The 23,161-nt window shown below is 38.9% G+C and overlaps 1 protein-coding gene across 4 annotated transcripts in view; it reads left to right on the top strand.

Annotated features, from left to right (window-relative positions):
• Positions 1 to 23,161, top strand: part of L3MBTL4 (L3MBTL histone methyl-lysine binding protein 4) — a 446,630-nt gene that overhangs the window by 18,085 nt on the left and 405,384 nt on the right. The window contains exon 1 of one of the 4 annotated variants that reach the window (XM_026005930.2): positions 12,924 to 13,027. The exons of the other annotated variants lie outside the window; for them this stretch is intronic. The gene's annotated coding sequence lies outside the window, so the exon portion shown is untranslated. Of the gene's footprint in view, positions 1 to 12,923; positions 13,028 to 23,161 lie in introns of those variants that run through there. 4 annotated transcript variants of the gene reach the window in all.

The raw sequence follows: 23,161 nt of genomic DNA on the forward strand, positions 1-23,161 counted from the left end.
TCTGAAGGCGAGCTGTCTTCATTTACTATAATATCAAAATTGCATTCTTGTTTTTTAATTCATATGGATTGGGTTGTTTCATAACCCAGAGGGGGGAAAAACATTGATTAATATATATTGTTAATATGCCAGTTGTAGTTCTAGAAGAACTTGGATTCAAGTCTTGGTCTTGCTCAATACTTATTATAAGACTTTGGGGAAAAAATAATTTTGTAATGCTATTTGCTTTCCTGCTTTTTTTATTGAAGATAATATCCCTGGGGGTTAAATTACAAAAGTAATCAAAAGGAAAACTGAATATAGAATACTCATGTGGTTTGGTAATTTATTTAGCTATTGTGGAGCAAAAATGACAGTCACGTCTCGATTTTTATTGTGTTTAATTATGATTTACTTCTCCCTAAGTGAAAGTTACCTCAGCTGTTCAAGTGTTGCTACTACTCATCATATTTTTTGAGATCCATGATTGAAATTAATGCACCAAACATATTGCAGTGCATATTTTTAGCATTGAGAACAGTAAATTGAGTATTTAGGCAAGCATGTCACATACTTTGTGTCAGACATACCACTTTATTAATACTATACTTTTTAAAATAAAGAGAAATTTCCCTGACTCTGGGATGAGCTGACCTTTTTGTGTTATGTATGTCTTCATGTACACTTCATGTACATCCTTTTTCCTTCTTTTGTGTCAGTAAAGGTGGGACACCCATTTTGGTCATCTTTGCAGAAAGAAACCAGAAAAATACTTGGTGAAATATGTGGAAAACAGAATATGATGAATAGGGAATAAGACAGATGGTCAGCTAACCCACTGTCATATGATGGAAGAAGCAAGGCTGTTGGTACAAAAATGATCATTTTTTATTATCAAAGGTAGTCTTGGAAGTGGCAGTTCATATATATTTTATTTAAAGTAATGGAACAGATAGGAAGGAAAAGAATCTACATGTATGTCAAAGTCTTGAGAACAATCAGTTTTGTAAAGAATGAGCTACATCCTTCTGTATATTGAAGAGAGTATAAAATTTATTTTCATTAGATTACATTGCTATTATCTTTCCCTACATCTCATGTAGTCCCATCAATGTCCATTAAATGGTCCTGAAAATGGTATAAATTATAGGAGAATTGAAGCTAGTTTATTCTTAGTGGTAAGGTGGGATCTCTCAGATACTGTGTTTTTGTTTTCTTTTCACTAGATTTACAAAGTTGATGGATTAGGTAAATACAGTGGCATTATTTCAAATAGACTCATTCACCATGTGAGGTATAATACCTAGTTTCTTTATTCCACAAGTAATTATTGGGGACTTGGCATGTATGATGCACTGTTACAAGCATTTGGGTGCATCAGTAAACAAAAGAGGCCAAGATCCTTGGTAGAGCTTACATCCATGTAGGGGGTAGGCAGTCAGTAACTGATGAGCACACTAAGTAGGTAAATTATTTAGAGCTTTAGAAGATGGCAAATATTATGGAAAAGAACAAGTAATGTATGGTAAAAGTACTGGGAGTGTTAGCAAGTCAGATACAGGCATCTATGAGGAGAGATTCCAGCAAAGTAGATAATATGTGGGCAAGAGTTCCAGAGATAGGGAGCAGCTACAGGAATGGCCTAAAGGCCCAAAGTACAAACTGGAGACCTTTGTGAATGAGAGAGTAGTAGGTGATGAGGTCAAAGAAGAAAGGTTGGGAGTGAGGGAGAAGAGGTGAGCCCATGTGAGGACTTTGTGTTTATGCTGACATGGGGAGCTGTGGCAGGGCTTGGGCGGAGGGTTGACATGGATGGACTTGTGTTTTAGGAGAGCAGTGCTGAGGGATACCTGCCAGGGCGGCTTTTCTAAACTCAGTGGAAGACAATGTAGCTCTGACCAGGGTGGTTGCAATATAAATGGTAAGAAGTAGATCCTGAAGGTAGAGCCAAGGGGATTTCCTGACTGAGTGGGTGTGGTTGTGAGAGGAATCCATCATGGCTCCAGGTTTTTTGGCTTAAGCAACTGTCATGAGAAGGTTACTATCTGAGATGGAGAAGTCTTGAGTGGGCCGGTGAGTGTTGTGAGAATAACAGTCTAGCGTGCATGAAGTTTTAGACCAAGGTCTGCTCAGGGTATGTCCTTAATGTTAGCATCTGTCATGAACAAAATAGTAAGTTGCAATTGAGTGCTTTTACTTTGCTCTTTCAAGTTTTTTTTTTTTTTTTAAATCTCTTCCCATATCTTAATGCTCCCTATGAGAAGCAGGTGGTTTAGAATACAGTCAGTGGGTCTGGACTCAACAGACAGCAGTCAGATGAGCTGGCCTCATCTTTGTCTTTGCTCATTTCCAGTTAGGGTAAGTCATTTACTCCTGTAGCCCACCAGAATCCTGGAAAGATCACATGAGAGAGTAGACAGAAAAATAGGTTGCATATCTAAAAAGTTAACGTATATGATGCATATAATGCATGATTATATTTGGCCTTTCGATTCAGGAAAAATAAATATGATATATGGTAGGCTCTATAGGGTTTTATTTTATTTTTAACATTTTTATTTTTAAGTGAAGGTGATACACTGACACATGGAAAATTTTTAAAAAGGTTATCATAAACAATAGCTTCATGCCCTACTTTCCCTGTCCCTAACTCTTCTGTTCCCTAAAGGAAACTTCTTTTGTTTTAAATGCTTTTTCTGGTTGCCTCCCTCCTTGTTCCCTTGTCCCCTCCTCACTTCTCCCCTGTTAGGGACAGCTGACACCTGAGTCTCACTACTCTGTTACATCTCTGGGCTCAGTGGCCTGTTTAGGAAGACCCAGGCTGTCTTTGAACACAGGGGCTTGTCCAGCCTGTTCTGGGCCCAAACCCTCAATTCCACTTCAATTGGTTTATCTAGTTCCAAAACAAACAAACAAACAAACAAAACAAAACAAAACAAAACAAAACAAAACAACAAAAACCCCCAAACTTCTTGTTAGTTATACAGATAAACCCATATACACAGTTATGCCTGGCCAGTGTAATCATATGTGTGCCTTTCCTTGCATTTTTATTTTCTTCATTCTAGCTCGTCTCTTCCCTCTTCTGCTTCCCTTTGACCCACCCCCGTGTCCCCTGTCTCCACTGGATCTTGCTTTCCGTGTCCTGCTTTTCTCACACAGCAGCTCTCCCAAGTCAGGTGGGACAAGTCTAGTTCATTCTTTGTAAAGGCTGCTTAATATTCCATAGTCTTGATGCACCCTACCTTATTCTAAAATTTCCGTATTATTAGGTATCAACTTTTTTCTCCCCAAATCTGTCTTCAAATATGCAGCAGCAGCTAACATCCATGAACATATTTTATTCAACCATTTTCATATTGTCAAGCATTAATGTTTTTCATTTTTTTTAAAGATTTTATTTATTTTTTCATGAGACACACACACACACACACACACACACAGAGAGAGAGAGAGAGAGAGAGAGAGAGAGAGAGGCGGAGACACAGGCAGAGGGAGAGGCAGGCTCCATTCAGGGAGCCCGACGTGGGACTTGATCCCGGGTCTCCAGGTTCATGCCCTAGGCCAAAGGCAGGCACTAAACTGCTGAGCCACCCAGGCATCCCTCATTTTTTTCTTAGTGCTGGAATAACAATCCTAAATACCTTTGTTCTACATCCTGGTGATTTCATTTTTATGACATAGATTTTGAGGAGTGGATTCTTGCTATGATGGGTATTTATATATTAATAGGTATTTTCAGATTGCTTTTGTTTATTTTATTTTTGTAAGATAAAATTATATATATTTAAGGTGTACAGTGTGATGCCTCTATATAGACATATATATAATGAAATAAGTGATACAGTCAAATTAATTCACATACCCATTATGTCCCATAGTTACCTTTCTTTTGTGTATGTGGTAAGAATCCTTGAAATTTACTCTCTTAGCAGATTTTGACTTCATAGTATGTTATTATTAACTACATGACATTAGTGACATTATTATTAATTATACTATACATTGAGTTTCCAGAACTTATCTTATAAATGAAAGTTTGTGCCCTTTGATCAATAGCTGTTTCCCCCTATATCCCGGCCTCTGGTAATCGCCATTCTATTTTCTGTAACTATAAATTTGATTTTCCCCTTACTTTTTAGATTTCACAGTAAGTGAGAGCATGTGATGTTTGCCTTTCCATATCCAGCTTATTTCATTTAGCATAATGTCCTTCAGGTTCATCCATGTTCTCTCAAATGGCAAAACTTCCTTCTTTTAAACTTCCTTCTTTTTATTAGCTGAATAATATTCCATTGTGTGTCTGTCTATAAATATAGATACGTGTGTGTCTGTGTGTGTGTATCACATTTTCTTTATCCATCAGTGGGTACTTAGGTTGTTTTCATATGTTACTGCAGACAGTGCTGCAATGAACGTGAGAGTGCAGATCTCTCTTCAAGATAGTGATTTTATTTCCTTAGGATATATACCCAGAAGTGGGATTACTGAATCATATGATATTTCAGTTTTCAAGTTTTTGAGGAACCTCTGTACTGTTTTCCATAATGGTTGTATCAATTTACATTCTCACCATAATGCACAGATTCCCTTTATGCCATGTCATTGCCAACACTTACTGTCTTTTGGTCTTTTGAAATCAACCACCCGAACAGGTGAGAACTCATTGTGGTTGTTACTGCATTTCTCTAATAATTAGTGATATTGAGCATCTTTTCAGGTATGTGTTGGCCATTCATATATCTTCATTGGAAACATGTCCATTCAGGTCCTTTTCTCATTTTTATTTGTATTTACTTGTTTTTGCTCTTGGGTTTTAAGAGTTATTTATACATTTTTAGGTATTAATCCCTCATCAGCTATGTGGTTTGTGGATATTTTTTTCTCATTCCGCAGGTTGTCTTTCCATTTTGTTGATCATTTTTTTTGTCTGTGCAGAAAATTATTTGTAAGATGTAGTCCCATTATTATTTATTTTGTTGCTTGTGCTTTAGGTGTTATATCTGAAATATCATTGCCAAGTCCCAAATCAAAGAATGTTTTCCTTGTGTTTTCTTCTAGGAGTTTTACATCTTACATTTGAATCTTACTTAATCCATTTTGAGTTAATTTCTGTAAGTAGAGTAAAGGGTCTAGTTTCATTTGTTTGCATGTGGATATCTAATTTTCCCAGTATCATTTATTGAAGAGAATTTCTTTTCTCCATTAAGTATTCTTGGCTCCCTTACCAAAATTAGTTGACCATATATGCATGGTTTTATGTCTGAGCTCTCAGTTCTGTTCCATTGGTCTATGTGTTTTTATGCCTGCACCATACCATTTTGATTACTATAGCTTTATATATAGCTTGAAATTCGGAAGTGGGAGGTGTCCACTTTCTTTTTTTCTGAAGATATACATATATTTATATATCTAGGTATTTATATCTATATATGTGTCTGTGTGTATGTATATCTATATATCTATGTATATATATAGATATTTTTTATTAAGTTTTTAATTTTAATTTCAGTATTAACATACAATGTTATATTTGAAGTGTGCAATACAGTGATTTAAAAATTCTTTTTTTAAAAGATTTTATTTATTTATTTAAGGGAGAGAGAAAGATAGAGGAGAGGGAGAGAGAAGCTGAAGCAGACTCTCCACTGAGGGCAGAGCCCGACATGGGGCTCGATCCCAAGACCTCAAGATCATGACCTGAACTGAAACCAAGAGCTGGATGTTTAACCAACTGTGCCACCGAGGCACCCCTGATTCAACAGTTCTAAACATTACTTAGTGCTCCTCATGATACGTGTATTCTTAATCCCCATCACCTATTTCACCCATCCACTCCCCCTCCCACCTCCTGGCTAGCCATTAGTTTGTTCACTAGAGTTAAGAGTCTGTTTCTTGGTTTTGTCTCTCTTTCTCTCTCTCCTTTTTTTTCTTTGCTCATTTGTTTCTTAAATTCCACATATGAATAAAATCATATGGTATTTGTCTTTCTCTGACTTATTTTGCTTATCATTATACTCTCTAGCTCCTTCCATGTTGCAAAAGGCAAGTTCTTATTTTTTTATGACTGAATAATATTCTATTGTAAATATATACCACATCTTCTTTATCTAGGTATATTTTGATCTGCCTTTTGATTTCTTCCTTGATCTATTGGTTGTTCAGGAGTGTGTTGTTCAGTTTCTACCTGCCTTGTGAATTTTCCAGGTTTCCTCTTTTTACTGATTTCTAGATTCATATCATTATGTTTGTAAAAGATACTTGATATGATTTCAGTCTTCTTAAATTGTTGAAACTTGTTTTGTGGCCTAACATGTAATTTATTCTGGAGCATGATCTGTTGAGCCTTTAAGGAGAATCTATAAAGGCTGCTGTTGGATGGAATGTTCTGCTTATGTCTCTTAGGTCTCTTTGCGTAAAATGTAGTTCAGGACATTCTTTCTGGATGATCTATCTATTGATGAAAGTGTGGTAAGAAATCTCTACTATTATTGTATTGCTGTCTATTTCTTCCTTCAGATCTGTTAAAAGTTACTTTACCTGCTTAGGTGCTCTGATGTTGGATATATATTTAGATAGATATGTAAATATATATATGTATATACACAATTATTATTTCCTCATGATGAATTGACCCATTCATCATTATATAACGACATTTTGTCTCTTATTTTAGTTTTTTTAAATTTTTTCCCCCTTATTTTAGTTTTTGACTTAAAGTCTACTTTGTCTTATATGAGTATATCTTTCCCATTGTCTTTCAGCTTTCATTTGCATGGAATATGTTTTTCTTCATTTCACTTTCAACCTGTGTGTTCTTAAAGCTGTAGTGAATCTCTTATAGGCAGCATATAGTTAGTTATTGCTTTTCAATATATTCAGCTACTCTGTTTTTGATTGGAGAATTTTATCCATTTACATTTAGAATAATTATTGACAGGTAAGTACTTACTACTGCCGTTTTAAAAATTATTTTCTGGTAGAGTATTTTTCCTGGCGATTTTATAAATCCTTTGTTTTTTCCTTTCTTGGTGTCTTCCTTTGTGACTCAGTGGTTTCCTGTAGTCATATGCTTTGATTCCTTTCTCTTCATCTTTTGTGTATCTACTATAGGTTTTGCAGTGGAATTACCATGCAGCTTGCAGAAAACATCCTATAGTTTCAAACAGTCTGTTTTAAGCTGGTAACAACTTACCTTTGTTCATATACAAAAACTCAATGCTTTTATTCCCCTCCCCCCATATTTTGTTTCTGGCATATAATTTACATCTTTTTATATTGTGTATTAAAAATTATTGTAGGTATAGTCATTTTAAATTATTTTGTCTTGTAATCTTTATACTAGAGTTTTAAATAATTTACATACTGCTTTTACAATATTAATATAATTTGAATTTGTATATTTACCTTTACCAGTGAGTTTATATTTTCATATGATTTCAGTGTACTATTTAGTGTCTTTTTTTTTTATTTGAAGAACTTCCTTTAGCATTTTTTGTAAGGTTGATCTAATGGTGATGAATTCCTTTCAGCTTTTGTTTGTCTGGAAAATTCTCTCTCTCCTTCAGTTCTGAATGGTAACTTTGTTGGATAAAGTATTCTCGATTGGCAGGTTTTTATTTTCTTTCAACACATCGAGTTTATCATGCCTCTCTATCCTGGCTTGTTAGATTTCTACTAAGAAATCTGCTGATATCCTTGTACATGATGAGCTTCTTTTCCCTTGCTGCTTTCAAGAACCTCTTTGTCTTTTTTTTTTTTTTTAAGATTTTATTTATTCATTCATGAGACACACACACACGGGGAGAGAGAGAGAGAGAGAGAGAGAGAGAGAGGCAGAGACATAGGCAGAGGGAGAAGCAGGATCCATGCAGGGAGCTGGATGTGGAACTCAATCCTGGAACCCCAGGATCATGCCCTGGGCCGAAGGCAGGCACCAAACCGCTGAGCCACCCAGGGATCTATCTCTTTGTCTTTTTTTTTTTAATTTTATTTATTTATGATAGTCATCACAGAGAGAGAGAGAGAGAGAGAGAGAGAGAGAGAGGCAGAGACATAGGCAGAGGGAGAAGCAGGCTCCATGCAGGGAGCCTGACGTGGGATTCGATCCCGGGTCTCCAGGATCGCGCCCTGGGCCAAAGGCAGGCGCTCAACCACTGCGCCACCCAGGGATCCCTATCTCTTTGTCTTTGACTTTTGATAGTTATATTGTATTTCAGCGAAGTCTTCTTTGGGTTGAACCTAATTGGTAATCTTTATACTTCATGTATCCAGATGTCCATATATTTTCTCAGACTGGGGAAGTATTCAGCCATAATTTCTTTAAATAAACTTTCAGCGTCTTTCTTTCTTTTCTTCACTGCAGGCATGTGCATGGCAGTGGAGGCCAGTGAAGGGATTTGAGGCTGGTGGCATGCTGCATGGGCTAGCTGTGGGAACATGTGACAGTGCAGGCCAGTGACAGGAGTCACATCTGGCCATGGGCACCTGAGCAGCAGCAGAAACTTGGGTTGGTGGCATGTACTCATGTAGCTAGGGGCTAGTCAGAGGCATGTATAGGTAGTGGGTGCTGGTGACAGATGTTGGGGCCAGAAAGTACAGGTGCACTGATAACAAGGGCTGGTCCTGAGCACACACAGCTGGCCAGGCCAGTGATAAGAGTGTGGCCCATATCTGGTCACGGTAGTTGGGCTGGATCTAGGTGTAAGAGCAGCTGTAGAGGCCTGGGTTGTCCTGGTGGCGTGGGTGGGAGAGGGAGGAGCAAGGAGGGACTCAGCAGCTGCTGTCAGTGAATATGAAACCTGGAAGACTCTCAGGAGCAGCTGCAGTGGGTTCATGACAGTGATGCTCACTATTCTGCAGAGTAGTGTGCTAGGGTCCAAGATGAAGTCCTCAGGAATGAAAACTGTGGGTGTCCACGTCATCTGAAAGATCTGGTGAGGTCCTCATCAGTGAAGGTTGATGGTCTCTGCAGAATGAGACACTGGGGACTGCAGTTGCGCCTACTGCATGGCTGATAATGGTAGCCCCTGCGCTTCTTCCTTATTTCTAGCCATTTCTAGATGTCTAAACTATGCCAGTCTCTGGACAGGGTGAGATGGAAATAGATCCTTCATGCAGTGCCCTGAAATGTGTGGCAAGTGGGTCACTCACCCTGCTCTGCTTTTCCTGGTGAGGAGAACTCTGTCAGGCTGAAGAATTCTCTCTTGGTGATGAGCAGTGCCAGCCTGGGAGGTGGGATGGTGTGGACAACATGAACCTTTTTATTAATCTTTTGGTGCAGTCATTCTAAGGTTTTTTGCTGCATTGCATTCCTGAAGCTTACATGGATTCCAGAACATTTGTAGTGATGTTTTCATTCGTAGATAGCTGTCCAGTTGCTATTTTGGGAGGCTGGAGGCTGGGCTTCTACTCTGCTGATGATGTCAAAAATCTCTGATTGCTTTCAAAAGTCACATCTTAGGACACCTGGATGGCTCAGTTCATTAAGTGTCTGACTCTTGATTTCATGGTCATGGTCTCAGGGTCGTGAGATTGAGCCCCACATTAGGCTCTATGCTCAGGGTGGAGTCTGAGATCCTCTCCCTCTCTCTCTTTGTCCTTCTCCCTACTTGTGCACTTCTCTCTCTCTAAAATAAATAAATAAAATCTTTAAAAACAAAATACCACATTTTATGTCCAGCAACAAGTAAGAAGGTATCTTTTCCTCACATCTCTAGTCAGAGCTCTTTTTAATTTCTGATTGGAGTAAAGGGATGTCTAATTATTATTTTTATTGAATTATATATAGTGAATTTGAGTGTCTTTTCATCTGTTTGTTGGCTGTTGGGCTTGCTGTCTTTTCCATAAGTCTGGATGAAATGTGTATACCTCTACATCTTGTCTTATCAATTTTCATATACTATCTGTTGACATTCAAATGGGAAGGATGAGAATTAACTTGTTTATACTACTACTACTTCTTTATTTCAGTTTGTTTCTTATTCCATCAACTTTTGGCAGTATATCTTGGCTCCTAGGATATTTGCACTCTGACTTTTCCTTCTACCTTCCCGCATTTCTCTGATTTAACTTCTGAACATTGTGAAAGATATTAAGAGTTGTATTTTATTCTGTAATCACAATCCCATCTTCTGTGTTTTGCCCATTAGAAGACTCTATAGGTTGAAAGCCAGTAAAATGTGTTTAAAACACAGAATATTAAAGCAGAAGGGTCCAGAGATACCATTTAAACCAGAACTTTTCAAACTCTCTATCAAAGCATGCCACATGCCAATTGAGGAGAAATATAGTTCCCATAAACTTAAATTGTTACGTACATGTTCGAGCAGTGTTTTCTCTTCTGCTCCATAGTATTACCAGTTTTCTGTTTTAAGAAGTAAAATTAGTAAGTACAATCCATTCCCTAGATCTTTTTATACAGTTAGCTTTCTGGGGAGATTTATAAGATTTTATTGTGGCTTGAGTACTCATATGGGTATTCTAGTTTGATAAGCACAGAGCTAACCCTTTGCTTGATTGTATGGATGAAGGATTGGTAGCAAGGGAGATGGCATGATTCATCCAAGTTTTTTAGGTGAGGATCTCATGTTTCATTGTCTCCTTGTGGCTCCCAAATCTTTAATCTGGTGAATGATCAATGGTTAGGGCCAACCTGTGTTTACAGCCTTACTTTCTCTTCAGGACATTCTTAGGCATCAAACACTGAAGTTATTTCTTTCTCCTTAATCCAGTCTGACATCAGATCTTGGCATCTCCATTTTTGAGGTATATCCAGAATCTGGGCCCTTCTTGTGACCTCTTCTGCCACCATCTCTACCTAAGCCATCGTTGTCTCACCTGGACCCTGCTACCAGTTCTTGATTGGCCTGCTGGTTTATAATCCTGCTTTCTGTAGGGTCTTCCTTATGGTCTTTGCTCAGAATTCTTGAATATCAGTCACATTTTATTAACAGTAAAATTAAAGTCCTTTCGATGCACTGCATGATCTGACTCTTCTCTGCTTTTCTGTTCCATTTCCTGCTTTCTCCCCTTATTTACTCTGCTTTATCATATTGGCTATGTTGTCATTTTTTGAACGTGTCAGTAAGGAAGTACTGCAAGACTTTTGACTTTCCCTTTGTTGGGAACTCTCCTCACACAGATATGTCAGTTTTTTGGTGCCCTTATTCCTTCAGATTTATGTTCTACCTGAGGAGAGAGACATCTCTGACCATAACACTTATCTACCTGACATATATATTATATGCCTATTTATGGTCTACTTCCTGATGAGAGTGTAAACTCCATGAAGACAAGGACTGTCTTATTGTTGTTGTTCACTGGCATATGTGCAGGGCCCTGAACAATGCCTAGCGCATAGTAAGTGCTCAGTAAAATATTTGTTGAACAAGTGAATGAATCTTGTTATTATTGCTCCTGGCCCTTAATATCTGACTTTGGTCAAACAAAGGTGCATTCAGTCATTTATTAAGTCCAAAATATTTATTATATGCCATCTGTGTCAAGCTTTATGCTCTCTTCTTTGACCTGCCTTTGCTCATACTGCTCACATTTTCTCAAATGTTTTTTTCTTTTTTTTCTACTAGTTCAAATCTTCCCCGTTCTTTAAGCTCAATTCAGATACAATTTTTTCAATGAAACCTTTAATCCCCAAGTTGCAGTGAAGCGCTTTCTCTTCTGTATGCCCAGTGTGCTATTTGTAGTTCTATTTATTACTGTCTGTCTTGTATTACAGTTATTTATATACATGACTTATCTCTCCTCTTGGGTGGAAGGAGCCGTTAGGAGATCCTTGTATTCCCTGAGTGCTTGTTCTGGTGTTTTGGCATGTGAGGTACTTGTGAAATGATCATTGAAATGAATTATACATGGTGCCTAACCCATGGCATTGGCTCAGATTTAGAGACAGTTTCAAATTGTAATTGATGTAAGGAAGACTGGAGATTCTGGTGATTTCTGAAAGATGATATTAGAAATTAAAGGGCCAGGGACTCCTGGGTAGTTCAGAGGTTGAGCTTCTGCTTTCGGCTCAGGGCATGATCCTGGGATTCGGGATCGAGTCTCACATCAGGCTCCTTGCAGGGAGCCTGCTTCTCCTTCTGCTTGTGTCTCTGCCTCTCTCTCTCTCTCTCATGAATAAATAAATAAGATCTTTAAAAAAAGAAATTAAAGGGCTGGCAGATGGACCATAAGGAAATTAAGTCCATCTGGCCTTTGGGAGGGAGATTTAGAAGTAGGGAGGGTTTTCTTGAAAGGACTGTCTTGGGCAATCATTCTTGCTGTCAAAAGGATAAAGAGTCAATTTACATAATAGCTCATAATTAAGACTTAACATGTGGAACAATGTTGAACTAAGAGTTATAAAACTGTGACCTATTTTCTTGGAGATCTTGGGGAGTGGGTAACCCACAGTTGCTTTGAGTGAAGGTGGTAATAGGCTGAAAGGGGTGAACTTTCTAACCTTGTTGAGCATACCTGGATGATGCTTCTCAATAATAACCTTGTCATTTCTCTTTCCTGTCTTTTAGTGATGCTTGGAAATCTCTACTTGGAACTTGTAGCTTTTTATCTCACTCTAGCTGCATGGAAATACTGAGTTCTTTTGCTTTGAACTTATCACCAACCTGTCCTTCTGCGTCCAGGTCTGTGTCTGTGTCTCTTCTGTTTTCCTTCTTCATTTGACCTCAGAAGAAGCCTGTCTCTCCTCCTTCCCAAGCCTGGGGCCCTGCTGGAACTCATAACCTCTCCTGCTCCTGGTAGATGTCTTTACTGGTTCTTCCTTGTCTTTCAGACATCGTACTCCTTTTCCTCTCATCCCATTGGTCTCTTTATGTTCTGCACAGACCACTTGAGGGTTCTCACCACTGTGGTGGCTGGCTTCCCCCAGGGGCGCCATCACAGAGAGGGAACAAGCCAGGCAGGAACTGTCCTTTCTGTTCCAGGTTTGGAAGACATGTGGCAGCCCTTCTGCACATTTTCTTCAGGAGAAGTGAGTCACTAACTGGTCTGCATTGGAGGGGTGCAAGATTAGATACTACCTCTTGATGTGAGTAGTTGTGGAAACGTTTGTGGCATATTTTAAAATCACCACAGCATTGTTGGGAATGGTGTCCCATGATTAGTGTAAGAAGAGAGGATTTTATAACTTCATTGATTTTTCAATAGATTTGTGTAAGCAGCACACAATTCCAAGGGGGAAAATAAAGCTCCCTCCACGCCATACTCTGTCTACCCACTTGCACTCCCTGAAGACAGCTATTGTAACCACTTTTATATGTCCTCCCAGAGAAATTCCAATTCTGTGTGACTATAAGAAGGTGTATATGCATGTGTATGTATATGTAAACATATGCCCATGTATAAAAAAGCACCTTAGATATGATTATGTATTCAGGAAGAGAAATCTTGATAAGGAGGTCATGGCAGAAGGGCTCTGGCTACCTTAGGAAACAGCCCTGCACGTACGGCAGTAGTGGCTTCCTCCCTCTGATTGGTGAAGGCCGTAGTTCCCAAAGACAGCTGGTCACCACAATTACAAGGGGGGCTGTCCTTAAAATGTTTTTTTGGCCTCCACCCTTAGAGAGTCTGATTTGGTAAGTATGAAGTGGGATCTGGGAATTTTCATTTTAACATTTTTTAAAAATTTTATTTATTTATTCATGAGAGACAGAGAGAGAGAGAGAGAGAGGCAGAGACACAGGCAGAGGGAGAAGCAGGCCCCATGCAGGGAGCCTGACATGGGACTCGATCCCAGGTCTCCAGGATCAGGCCCCGGGCTGAAGGCGGCGCTAAACCGCTGAGCCAGCCGGGCTGCCCGGAATTTTCATTTTAAATAGTTCCACAGATACAATGGCATATCCTCTGGAGGCAGTTTGGTAATATCTTTAAACATTACACCTGATCCTAAAGTCTTCCTTGCAGGTTTTTACCCTACAGTCACAGCAGCCAGTGTATGAAATGATACACATAAAGGTTTCACAAGAGATTCATTAAGGCAAAAGCCTCAGAAAACTTCGTAGTAAGAGATATGCGTGGAGTAGAGAATGGGGTGAACAGGGCAGGAGTGGAAGGGAGATTCCCCCATACGGACCTGCGTATGTTGTTCTGCTCTTCGAACCGACAAGTATATCGCTAATTTATATAATCTATAAATAAAAGAATACATACAACAAAAGACAGTGCAGTGCCCCAGTGGTCAGCCAGGGTTGTGACAGGAGTTGTGACGAGGTAGAAGAAATCCTTCCCCTCTCTTTCCCCTTTCCCTGTTCTAGCTCCTTCAAGGGCTTTATTTGACTTTTGTTAGCACTTCTTCCTGGAATTCCTGACATGATTAGTCAGCACTTTTAGGTTCCTTGTGGAGTTGACACTTTGTATGCCTTTTGTATTTTTACAATCATTTCAAGGATGAGGCAGGAGGGCAAAGCCTGTCCTGATACTTTATTCATCCAGTCACCTATTCATGCAATGAACTTGTTAAAATATTAGCAAGGGCCAAACTGTGTTCTAAGTCCTGAGAGCTATGCTCGTCAAGGACAGGATGAGGGGCTGGACATTTTGGAGCTTACAGTGTAGGTGGGATAGGCAGACAGTAAATATGCAAAACAGTGAGCAGTCCAAAGCAGCACTGAGTCAGAGAGGGGCTGTTCTGATGATGTTTTGATTGGCGGTGAGGGCCTTCGGGAGGAGGTGATACTTGGAATGGGACCTGAGTGATGAGACACAGGGAGCCACATGAGGGTCTGGCAGAGTATTCTAGGCAGAGGGCACAGTGGGTGAAGGGATGCCACGGAGTGCCTTGCTTGGCACCACTGAGAGACCGTGAGCACCCACTGTGGCCAGAATGATGTGGGTGTGGGGAAAACAGATAGTGGAACTGATATTGGAGGGTTAGAGAGGGCTAGACCATGCAGGGCCTAATAGGTAATGAACTTGGAGTTGACTTAAGTGCACTGGGAAGCTGTGTGTGTCTTGAGCAGGGGAATTATGTGTTCTTAGCCAAGACCTCTTGGTCAAACTCAGTGTGTCTAAAACTAAACTCATTGCCTTGTCCCCTGAATTTGCACCTCTGCCTACTTTGTCGTGAAAGGCCCTATTTGTGTTATTGCCCGAGGTGGAAATTTGACTTTCCAGACCCTTCTTTCTTTATTACTGACCATGTCTGTTCTGTCACCAAGTCCTACTTGTTCCACCACGTTCTACTTGCTTTTGTCTCTACTTCTCTGTCTTCACTGTTGGGGTTAAGCTGTCATCATCTCATGCGTTACAATCATGCTCCAGGCATTATTCCTGGTGTTGGAGATTCTGTAATAGGGAAGTTCCCTTGGAGTTTATAGTCTATTAAGAAGTAAACAAGTAGTAGTGAAATGTGAAAAGTTCCATGGTAGGAGAGTGCTGATGGAAGCCTGTAGTAAATGTCCATCACCTGGGAGGCATTCTAGGAAATGCCATTTAAGCTGAGACTGAGGGCAAATAGGAGGTGAGAAGGGCTTTCTGGGGAGGAAGAGGTGAGAAGGGAGCAGGGTAAGTTTGCTCCACAGGCTAGCTAGGATTAGAGGTCAGTGAGCTTGGTGGGGAGTTAGGTCAGGAAATGCCTTAGGAGCCAGGTGAGGGGCTGGACTTTGCCCTAGGACAGTGATCAGAGGGGCAGAGCCGAAGTCATAAGGGCATTTTCAGGCCACGTGTGGACAGTGAATTTTGAGGAAGAAAGGCCAGAGTGATAGTGATGATCAGGGCTGAGGCAGTCATCTATCTGGCTGCCAGTGAAAAGCACCAGTGAGTCAGTATTTGAATTTCCTGTGTGGACCTATAAATTAATTCATCAGATCAAATTTGAGTTATAATACAGTAGCAGCCAAGATTTCCCAATTATACTAACACAGAATCTTTTTGGAAATCAACATTTTTTCATATTATTGGGAATGTCTTCAGAATATAAAAGCCTTATTGAATTGGGTCTGAAATGAATTTCATTTAAATATTGAATTAATTGAAAGCCTCGCTTCTGAATATTTTTCCATAGATTTCATGCTCCTTTAGAAACTTCATTTTGGCTCATGTTTTAATATTGGTGATAAATACTGGTAATAGAGGAGGCGGTATTGAGAGCAATGACAGTGGGAAGTGTGACTGATGGTCTACGTGGAAACTGTCCACTTTATTATAGGAAGAGAGCAGCATGATGGGGCAGCAGATGAGCGGTTTTATGATTTCCATTGGGGGCAGGACTGTCTGTGCAGGGGGAGGAAGTACCACTCACTGGCGAGGACAGCACTCTGTCCCCAATTTACCATCCTGGTCATTTGAATTTCATCAAGTATTTGGAATTTTAAACATAATCATGAAAGAAGGTACTGTTTTTTTCATTTGTACAACTTTTTGTGTCCATCTGTCCCACACTTATTTGTTGATATTAAGTGTATGTTACGCACTAGCCAACAAAAAATGAATTTTTCAAATGAGGTGGGTGTCAAACCTGCCTTTTGTCTAAAAGGGGAGACACTTTGAAGGATTTTATTTTGTGGTTCTCTTCATAATACTTTTTAACAAATAACTGTGTGCCAGGCTTTTTTCTAAGCACTTTACTGATATTAACCCCTTCATCCTCATGGCAGCTCCATGTGGTAGGTGCTGTTGTTAGGAGCATTTACCTGCAAGGGATCTTGGGCACAGAGGGCCTGCCTATCACACAGCTCTTGGGGGGCACAGCTGGACTTGCACCCAGTGACAGTGGCTCCAGAGTCAGTCACTGTGGGGAGAGGAAGCAGAAGAGTGTGTCTCTTCTGCCAAGGGTCAGCAGTGTGTTTATGGTTTAAATGTGGGTAACCACATTTTCCTCAAAAAGAGGGCTTTTATTCTGCTTCCACTCTTGAGGAGACCACTTCCAGGTGTGGAAGACAAAAGATTGGAACAATTTTAAAAAATCCTTTTTAAACACATATTTTGTTTCTATGCTATGATTTTCTCAGACCCATCCATAAAGAACACAGTAGTTTAGCTTTGTTTATTAATTACCTAGGAAAAAAGCAAATACCATTTTTATTTTGATTAGTCTATCACTTTCAAGTTTATTTTTGAAATATTCTAGTCTCTAGAAATGATGGAGTGAGTTGTATTTCTTTTTGTTAATTCACTTGACTTTTGGGCATATCTGAAGCAGTTTGTAAACCAAGGCCTACACTAATTTCCTTTTACTTTCTTTAGGATTATCCTACAGCTTAGTTGAAGGCATATTTTGTACAGTCTCTAATCTGCTTAACCACATGCTAACTTTGCTGACACTGGGTCAGCTTCCTTGTTTATGATAATAAACATAATTTGAGGTAGAGTGACTTCCTTTTTTCCTTTCATCACATCTTCAAGATCTTGTTGTATGTGTAGGAGATGTGCAGGGCAGGAAAGAATGAGGAAGGAGTGAGGTTTGCCCGACAGCGGTGCTTGACTGCTGACTCCAAAGCATACGGATGAAGAGGAATCAATATTAGGGACATTGAGTTAAGTGGCTGCCTGTGTTTCTATGTAAGTAGAAACACTCTATTTAGAGGGGACCTTGCTGCATTAAACCTGGTGGAGGGCATATAGAAAGTTATTCAGAGGCATGAAACACTTTGGCTGCCCTTCGGGAAGGTTTGAGAGCCATTGTTTCTTTGCTGTGCATGAGACAAGCTGTCCAACTCCCCACGTGGATGGGACTGCAGAGACAAGGATGTGGAAACTGGATGGCTTCCCAGAACCTGCAAAGTCACATCTTCATGCTGTGGCCTCATTATTTTTCTTGGAGGATATTTCCGCCCCCCACTCCATTTTTTGTGGGTGGTGGGACCAATGTTTAAACATTAATATAAAATTTAATTGAATGTATACGAGTTTTGTATCGTTCTCAATTTTAGATGATGATTTCCTAAAAGGAAAAAATAAAGCCTGTCTAAATGTGCTTTGCAAACAGCAAAGCTCTTAACGAGTATTCATTGTCTTCTTATATCAGGAGGATACTGAATGTAAAACCTTCTTTCCACTATTTGCAAAATGTAATTATAGTGGATCAAATTCTTGGGCGGGGGGAGGAGATGTTTTCAATGAAAGCATTGAAGTGAGACCATGTTTTTCCATTTTGTTTTTTTAAAAAAATCAGAAAAAATTAAGCAATTTATGTATTTACAAAAAGTATAAATTCATCTACTGAGATATAACTAGGGTGATAATGTGTTTTAATATACAAGTCTAGACATTTTGGAGAGAGAAGGGGGGGAGAGACTTACTGGACAGAAATTAGTAGGTCAGCAGGTGTGAACTGGATCATCTTGTGCAAACCAGGAACTTCACTTTGATTACCCTTCATATATGAATGCTTGCTAAAAAAGGAACATTGAAAAAGGAAAATAAAGTCAAGTCTTGCAAATTTTAGTTTAATATTGAAGAGCATTATTATTGGTCCTGAGATTTGATGTTACCCTGCTTATAAATTAATAAGTTAGCTTATTACTATTTCATTGATGTAGGCAGAAGACAGGAAACTCCTGGGTCAGAGACAAAAGGGTTTATACTTTATGGCACAGCAAGCAGCATGATCATCCTTATAGTTATGTTGGTTCCCCCTTGCTCCTAAAGACCCACAGTGGTGACTTGATATGGCCCAGATGGAGGCTGTGCACATAAGGTGTTTGCATCATAGCTGAGTTATGCACTGAGGACTCCACCACTTTTAAAGCAAGCAGTAAGTAAGCCTAGTCTCTGCTGAGGATGGGAGAGGAGATGAAGAAAGGAGGAGAGAAGTTGAGTTATCTGTCAAGGTTACCTGCTGCATAAACAGTCTTAAGTGGCATGGGTGAAAGGTGAAAGGGCAGGGCCTTCAGCTCTGGCACTTCTGGCAAGATCTGTAGAAGGCCCAGGAACACTGTCTTACCCAACAATCTGTTATAAAATGTATTGCCTTTATGGTTTTAGGCCTATGCTCATTGTATTGAAGTAGGAAGTAAAATAGAAGGGGAGAGGGTCATGGGACTTAAAGGGCTTCTTATTAGTAATAATAATAAGCTTCCTGAGAAACTGAGCCAGGTGTTTTTAAGCCTGTGGAGCTTCCATTTCTTTATAAATGGGAATGTGATACTGACATCTACTCCATAGAGTTGTGTTGGGGACTAAATGAGTTGCATCCATATTTTGTGAATTAAGTTTGTGGCATCTCTTAAAAGGCAAACCATAGTCCTTTGTGACCATTGATAATATTTATGATGGGCCTTTCCACTGACGGTGGAAAATCTGGAAATGGGGTGGCATTCTGGCAACAGCCTGGCTCTCAAAGTGCTCCATCTAAAAACATTCTGCACTTAGGCCACGTAGCTCCTAGAGATTTCTGATAGACATGCACAAGCTGCTATGGCTACTTGGTGAAGGGGTGTGGCAATGAAGAGACGGCCAGCTGCCTGTCTTGACTCTAGTTTTCAAGAGGATGCTCAGCATTCCTATTGTATTCAGATGGGAGAGGCCAAGAGAAGATCCATCCTCTGTGGATCCAGGACCAAGACAACCCGAAGGAGGTCATACCATGACAGTTAGCACTTAAAACCTCCTAGACTTCGTGGGAAGCCTGTTCTCAATAAGAGGCCACTCATTTTCCAGGAAGGACATATTACCAAGGAGTTCAAGCCTTCCATAAGAGGGTTTAATTTGAACTGAGCTAAACTGGCAATGGCAGTGTGGTATCTGTGTGCTTGTTCTTGGCCTTCCCAGTAATTATTTCTAGGTAAGTTTGAAATAAGGACATTCTGTTCTATATTTTACTGGAGATTGAGGAGTGTTCTGTGCACATATATGGAGAATGAGTTTTCTTACTCTTCAGAAAAGATGGCATTTCAAGTCATCAGTAGGACTATTATGGATTAATTTAATGGCTCCCAGGTCCTGGATCTTAGTTCTTACTCAGTGAGCCTTCCTCCTGGCTTTGCCTTCCAGTGCATGCAGCCCAGGGCTCTGTTAGGAAATTGTGTCTCTGCCCTGTTTGGGGTTTTGGTTAGGCACATCACAGCCAATTACTGCTGTGTCTTCTCTTTGTAATGCAGAGATCTGTTCCACAGATAGTGGTTTCTTTGACTAGAGTAAAATAAAATGTTCTTGTGGTTGTAGGGGTACAATTAATTCATGAATTTCCTTTAAAGGCAATGATTTACATTCTTGAATCTGTTGGAAAAAGGCAGACAAACTATGATAGAAAATCTTGCATTTTGATGGCTTGGGGCATAGAACAAACATCTGTATTCAGCAGAATATTAATGCTACAACATAATCTATTCAACTGGATTTTCTTTCAGTGAATATTCTTTTTGGGGACATATGAAATTAGATACCCATTTAAAGTTGTATTCACTGCTTTGCAGCATAATAGACATATTTAAAACTTTTGAATATTAATTCTTTTGCATCGTGAACTTAATAGCTACGTGTTTCACATGGAAAGACTCATAAATCTTGCCCAGTCTCTGTTTTGTATACTTTTAAAAACATTTTTTAAAATTCTGCTATTTCTGGGCAGCCCCGGAGGTGCAGTAGTTTAGCGCCGCCTGCAGCCCGGGGTTGTGATCCTGGAGACTTAGGATCGGGTCCCACGTCGGGCTCCCTGCATGGAGCCTGCTTCTCTCTCTGCCTGTGTTTCTGCCTCTCTTTCTCTCTCTCTTTCTCTCTCTCTGAATAAATAAATAAATAATCTTTTTTTTTTGAAGATTTAAATTCTGCTATTTCTAATGTCATTCTTTAAAAACATTAAGCTTTTCTGTCTTAAGAATTCAGTGATACGGACAGCCCAGGTGGCTCAGCAGTTTAGTGCCACCTTCAGCCCAGGGCCTGATCCTGGAGACCTGGGATCTAGTCCCACGTCAGGCTCCCTGCATGGAGCCTGCTTCACCCTCTGCCTGTGTTTCTGCCTCTGTCTCTCTCTCCCCCCTCATGAATAAATAAATAAATATTTTAAAAAAAGAATTCAGTGATACTGTGAACACTTTCAGGTGTTGGAAGATGACCTTAACTTAGGTTTACCATGCTATGATTCTTTTGTTTAGGCGAAGTAGCTACAAATCACTCTGTGATACGAGAGTGCTTCTCTGTATCCTAGGTATGGCTACATTTTGGGGGGCTTTTGCATATTTCAGAGTTTAATGAGGAATGTGGTGATCATCTGTGGACAAGAAGTATTATGTTAATACTGTATGGAGTTTATATTGCTCATAATTATAGAGTTTATGTAGTTAGAGAAGGAAAAGACTAGAATTCAGTGGTTGAAAGTCACTTTCCTCAGTCTAGCCCATGAACATATATGATTGAATTCACAAAAACATGCTACCCCTCTGCCCTTTACACCTGCCCTTCTAACAGAATGGTCCCCATTGACTCTGCCTTCTGTGAGATGCATTTGGCCAAGGCTGTGTGACTTTTTCCAAGCTTATGCATTGACAGTCTCCTCTTCTCTTTATTTAGTACAGGAGAGTAATCTTGATGAAGTCAATTTAGTCTACTAATTATAAAAAATAAGTAACTGAGGGAAAAATCTACTGTCCCTTGAAGAGCTAGTGATATGGTAATTTGAAGATCATTTTATTTGCAAACAATGCAACATTTCAAGTAACATTTTTAAAGCTGGTATTTTTGTAGAAGTTTGGAAGGGTCTGAGGAGCCAATTTATATGAGGAGATCGCAGTCAGGATTTTGTTCTTTCCTTGACTTTACAAGCTTGTCTTGCTCTGTGGGCCTTGTTTTCTTTATCTGAAGTGTGGGATCTGATGATTCAAACCATTGTTGCTGTCTTATCTTTTTAAGAGAAGTCTGAACAATTTTTTTCATTTAGATCGCTAAAATGTCTATTTTCAAATAGGAAGGTGGACAGCATGAGAAATCCTCCATTTCTTTCTTTCTCTTAGGAAAAAGCAGATAGAATAATTTAGAGCCAGTCTAAATTAGCCTAAGTAGTTTTTATTATGTGCATTTATGATTAACCTACTTATATTTCTTTTTGAGTTTATACTGTGTATCTTTATTTCACAAAGTTAACAGGAAATATCTCCTTTGACATCTTGTTGGAGAGTGTATTTCTTTGATCTCTTTGGCTCTCTCTCTCTCTTTTTTTTTTTTTTTTTTTTGCCTGTATAAAACATCATGTTTATTATACATTTAGGCTTATACATTTTGTAATTTCTACAAACTTTTTGTCTGGAAGGAAGCATGTCTGTTGCATAAAACATATTCCTACATACTTTACATCTTGATATGATCATCTCTGCCTTTAATAGATGTTTTTGGCAATGATGATTGTAATTGCATTGATTGTAAGTATAAATATTCAAGCTTAAATTTTAAAGATATATAAACATATCTTAGTAACAGCAGCATGAATTAACATTTTATTTAATTTGAGAACTTACATTATACTTATGATTTTTCTTGCCATAATATATATTAAAAACCAAATGACTGTCCTCCCACTTGGTTACTAGTCTTTTTTATTGATATGGCAGTTAACAGTATCTTTTGTGCAGCTGCTTTTGCTTAAATTTATGAATATAACACATCAATTTGAATTGCTTAGATGTTAGAGACATTGCTGCTGAAGTCAGATTATAATTATGAAGTTATTAGGTGTAGTACAGAAAGTATATATGATAGGTAAATTTTTTTGGTGTTATAATTAATACTAATTCATTTTAAATATGTTTAGACAACTACAGAAATATATTCTTTTGATTACATTTGAGAAATACATTCTTTTGGTTATATTTATGTGTAAATTTATGTTAAGTGTAAATTTGTGGGGTAATCTAATTTTATCAGTTTTGAAGTTTACCAACTCACATAATCATGAAGAATTTTAGAAAAATATAAGTTCCCAGTGAGTCTTATCTTCCACTTAGGAAGTATCACTGAAGCTTTCAGGTTTGAGTTATGGACTCTCTGTCCTCTATAAAAGTAAATATTTAATTAATATAGTATAAGATTGTAGTTCTTAAACTTTTTTGGTCTCAGAACTGACCCTATGATATTCTAAAAAATTACTAAAGATCCCCAGAGTGCTTTTATTATTATTATGTGTTTTATGTATCAGTATTTATGGCATTAGAAATTAAAATAGAAAAATTTTAGGGATGCCTGGGTGGCTCAGCAGTTGAGCCTCTGCCTTCTGCTTAGGGCATGATCCCGGAAT

Source organism: Vulpes vulpes, chromosome 13 (assembly GCF_048418805.1).
Source record: "Vulpes vulpes isolate BD-2025 chromosome 13, VulVul3, whole genome shotgun sequence".
In the NCBI taxonomy this organism is placed as follows: Eukaryota; Metazoa; Chordata; class Mammalia; order Carnivora; family Canidae; genus Vulpes; species Vulpes vulpes.